Source organism: Phyllostomus discolor, chromosome 11 (genome assembly GCF_004126475.2).
Source record: "Phyllostomus discolor isolate MPI-MPIP mPhyDis1 chromosome 11, mPhyDis1.pri.v3, whole genome shotgun sequence".
NCBI lineage: Eukaryota > Metazoa > Chordata > Mammalia > Chiroptera > Phyllostomidae > Phyllostomus > Phyllostomus discolor.
In genome coordinates, this window is record NC_040913.2 from 75,344,487 (window position 1) to 75,349,496 (window position 5,010).

A 5,010-nucleotide genomic window follows, 5' to 3' on the forward strand; every position below is an offset into this window, starting at 1 on the left:
CCGTGAGCTCTGCCCTGGTCCCTAGTTGCTGCCCCACTGATTCCCCCAGCCGCTGCCTGCGCACTCAGGGATCACCGCCACACGCTGCACTCTTGCGTCCCGGACCCCCGTCGCGCCGATTTTGCACCAAACTTCCCCCGACCTACGCGCGCCTGCGACCTGCGCCAGCCCCGCGCCGCTCGCTCGGCTCGTCGTCCCCTACCAGTCTGGATGCACAGGTCTACTTCAACTTCTTGGCTGTCCGACCTCCATCTAGATAAATCCTCTGACAGTTCTGATATTATGACTGCAAATCATTGTTGTAAATTATTGTGGTTCTGTTCTTGGTTGTGCGAGGAGGCACAGTGCGCCCACCTATTCCTCCATCTTGCCGAAAAGTGAAGTTCTGTGTGCTTAACATCGCAGCAGTGGGGACAGTGAAACTGCCATCACCCTGCAAGATTTTTATGGCAATTTCATATGAATTTCATTATTCACCCTCAGCCCCAGACAACTGCAGACACACATTGTCTTATATCACTGAAACCTTGTTAAATTTCTGTATTAGTTCTAGTAGTTGTTAGTAGGTTCCTTGGGATCTTCTAGATAAGATATATATCTTCTGGAAACAATAAATATTAACTTCTGTTCTGAAACGTATTCCTTTTTTTCAAATGTAAAATTAAATTTGTATTGCTAAAATAAATCATCCTTAGCCGTGATGTATTATCCTTCTTACATATTGTAGTATTTGATTTGTTATTGTTTTAAGAATATTGCATCATGAGAAATATTGGTGTATGATTTTCTTTCCTTACTAGTTTTCTAGGATTTTGAAGTTAGAGTTATAAGGGTGTAATAACATAATTTTCAGTAGTGTTTCTTCTAATTTCTGAAGCTGTTTATGTAGAATTGCAGTTATTTGTTCCTTAAGTATATGAGAGAATTCTCTAACAAAGCCTTTTGGATTAGACTTTTCTTTGGGGGGAAATATTTGATTTAATTTTTTATTATTTAATAGAAACAAAGATATTCAATGTATTCAGATTTTTCTTTTTCTTGTGCCAATTTTAATAATTTGTGTTTACCAAGATTTTGTCCACTTCATCTAAGTTGTTATGTTTGCCAAAAGTTGTTCATGCTATTCTTTTAACACCTATAAGATCTGTAAAGAAAACTTTTCTATTCTTGTCAAATGTGATTGTGTTCTTTTTCCTTAACTTTATTTTTATTTTTTTTTAAAGATGTTATTTATTTTTTAGAGAAAGAGACAAAGGGAGGGAGAAAGAGAGGAAGAGAAACATCAGTCAATTGCCTCTTGGCATGGACCACGACTGGGGACCTGGTCTGCAAACCAGGTATGTGCCCTGACCAGAATCCAACCAGTGACCTTATGCTTTGAGGGATATCACTCAACCAACGGAGCCAGGCTGGTCAAGGCCTTTCTCTTTATTTTAAGAAAATCTAGCCAGCTATTATATTTTATTGACCTTGTCAAAGAACTAGCTTTCCTTTTTTTTGAGAATAAATATATTTACTGGTGTTACAGTTTGTTTTTAGACCAATTTTAAGAAATTGTGTCAGTTTCTTAAAATATATGATCTTTATTGTGTTTTGCATTACCATTTACACCCTTTATCCCCCCACTCTCAGCAATCACCACCCTGCTGTCCATGTCCATGAATCCTTGTTCTCTTTCGCTCAATCCCTGCATCCCCTAACCTCCCTCCTCCACCACCTGTCATCTGTTCTCCATCTATGAAATCACGTTGCTAATTTTCTCTTTAAAATCTTGTTAATCTTTCCATTTTATTATTTTCTTTTGGTTTTATTATTTCTTACATTCTATTTACATTCTTTTTACTTTGTTGTTTTCTTTCTTCTGTATTCTTAAGTTGAAACCTTAGGAAACTTATTTTAGATCTTCTTACTTAGTATACACACTTAGAGCTTTAAATTTGTCTCTAGTCTTGCTTTATCTGCATCCCATAAGTTCTGAAATTTTTCCTTGTCATTATTTTGAAATATTTTCTGATTTTTCTTGTCATTTCAGCTCTACCTCATAAATTATGTAGAAATGTGATGTATGACTTCTAGATATTTGGCACATTTTAGGTGTTTTACTGTTACTGATTTCTAACAGTATTGAGCAGAGAACACACTGTGTTACTTTTATTTTATTTCATTTTAAAAAATTAATTGATTAATTAATTTTTCCATCCCCATATATCTCCCCATTCCCTCCTCCACCTCCACACACTCCCCTTCCCACGAACTCCACAATCATCACACTTTGGTCCATGTTCATGAGTTCTTTCTATCTCTCTCTCTCTCTTTTTTTTTTTTTTTGCTTTTTCCCTCCACCACTCCAGGTCCCAGCCCCACCACTATCTATGAGTCTGTCTCTATTTTGCTTGTTAGTTCAGTTTGTTCATCTGATTCCACATATGAGTGAAATTATATGATATATGTTATTCTCTGACTGGCTTATTTCACTTAGCATAATATTCTCCATCCATGCTATCACAAAGGGTAAAATTTTCTTTTTTTTCACAGTTAAGAAATATACCATTGTATAAGTGTACCATAGCTGTTTTATCCACTCATCTATTGATGGACACTTGGGCTGCTTTCAAATCTTGGCTTTTGTGAATAATACTACAATGAACATAAGGGTACATATCCCTTTTTGAAATTTACACAAGAGAGATATGGAGAGACTAAGTAGGTGTGATGAAATGAAAACACTGGTGTTATTGTACTTAAAATCATTTACATAGTAATTTTTGGAAATGTGAAATGCATCAGCCAGTGTTCAGTCTTCTGTGATCCTTAAGTGAAACAGATAATATTCACTAAAATAATCTTTGTATTGGTTGGCTAACTCACAAGAAGTTTAGAAAAATCCAATACTTTCTGGAATTTACTGCATATTGCCAGTATTCTATGTCCCACTTCTCTTTATCCCCCTCCCCCTTATAAAAAGGCTCCTGAAGAATGTTCAGGCATTCCTTAAGTCCTCAGTGGCTAAGAAAACCTCAAATGCCACTTTATGGATGATCTTATCTTGATATGCCTCAATCAAGAATACCTGATTTTTTAGGTTGATCAATATTCCCAAGATAGTCTTCAACACTTTTCTTTCCCACCAAAAATCTACTTTTTAAGAATAATGTATGATAAATGTTGGGAAAGAATTAAAAATTCTGACCATAAATATAACATCTGAAGTCTGAAACCATTTCCTAAGTAAAGCCTATCAACTGGGGGTGAGATTAATGGCTAGCTTCAACCTCAAACTTTCCATACCTCTAAGCAGTTGAGTTATCTTGCATAGGCTAAGTATTTTTATAAACAGGATTTAGCTCTAAAATAGCCTAAATATTCTAAAAGCAAAGTGCCATGGTGATCTTTTTTTCTGAAAAGTCTCCATGCCCAAAAGCCATAAAGCCATCAACCAAGAGAATGATTCTTCACCTTGAAATTGCTGAGTCCATACAAAGGATTCTGGCCCCCAGTATATGAACCATTCATGTAACTTGTTTGGGCTGACGTTGATCTCAATACAGAGTCAGACTTGGTTGAGTCTTCCTTAGAGATTGCCTTCAACATGAATGGTAGCTCCAGCATACAGTTTTAGGGTCTTGGAGGCATCGTGATGTCTTCCCAGGAAAGCATCAAGTACGTGCATAACACCTTTCTAAGGCCAATTGCGATTTTTGGAATGACCACCAGGTAACACAAAACATGATCACCAATTTATAAAATAAATTGGCTCTGGAAAAACAAAAAACCAAGTATTCTCAGAAATATATTCCATGGAAATCTTTAGTAAAAGGTGAAAGATTTATACAATCTGGAGAAAAACCAGAGTATCTCTCAGAAGTATTTTCATAAAGTTATTATAATTCCTTTTCTCATTTCAGCAGCATGATGCTATCTTGAACCTCATCAGTTTTCTCAAACAGAAGGAAGCACTTTGTTTTCAGTATCTACCAGACCTGAGATAACCATCATCTTTGTGCAAGAAACCTTCAAGTTTCAGGTGAAATGACATCATTTTAGACCTTGGACCGTAATGTTCTATTGCAGAGCCTTGCTGAAGTTCTCTAAACTCAGAGGCACATATACGTTGCTAACTGTCTAAAACCTGAGGACAAAAGCACATATCTCACAGGACTTCAGACAATCTCTGAAATGCTGTGTTTCATAACAAGAAAATACAAACCACCTTGCAGCCCCTACAGTGTTCTGTTATAGTTACCCAGTCCATGCTGTTATTTCAAAAATTGTATTTTATTCCAGTAAATACAGCTATAATCCTTAGTACTTCCCACCATCTGTAGCTGGAGAATGGGACATATCCAGACACTTGTTAAGAATTAAGCCACCCTGCACCTGTATAACTCTGCAGGGTGGCTATCGACTTAGAACTGTGTCATCTGAGGGAGGGAGAGGAAAGGATATACGAGGAAGAAGTGTGTTATTAAAGGTCACATCTATTTAAAGCACTCCCAGGTAAGAAAGAAAGGCAAACTGTCAATCAAGTAAAAATGCAACAGCAATCACTCTATGACTGTTTAAGAGAATTAATCTGAATTGAACCCAGGCAAACTGTTTGCAATGCGTAGCTCCCCTCCACTGCTCTTGATCCTTGCTCCCTCCCTTCAGCTTTGTGGTACTCTCTCAGAAAGACTCCCTATTGCTTATCTTGTGAACAATGCTACCCATCTGTTCCACCAAATTCTTAGAATGCTTTTCTACATTGACTTAACATTCATATGCCCACTTTCATAATGCTCCCTCCCTGCTTTTCTTCCCCTAGTTTGCACTGTATTATCAATATTAACCAGCTGAAGGTAGAGTGTGGGAAGCCATGCTAGAAACATTATTTTCACAACCAGACACATTTGTGGTTTCATCTGCTTATTACAAGTAAAGTTACAAATGCTAGGGCAGTCACATGTGGCTCTTTGTGATCAAATGGGAGCGATGTCATGGCCACTGTTTGCTCTGGGGTGACTTCCCAAG

General features: G+C 37.3%; 1 pseudogene; it reads right to left on the reverse strand.

The window, feature by feature from the left end:
- Positions 1–3,733: 3,733 nt before the first annotated feature.
- LOC114509056 lies at positions 3,734–3,855 on the reverse strand (annotated as a pseudogene).
- Positions 3,856–5,010: the final 1,155 nt, after the last annotated feature.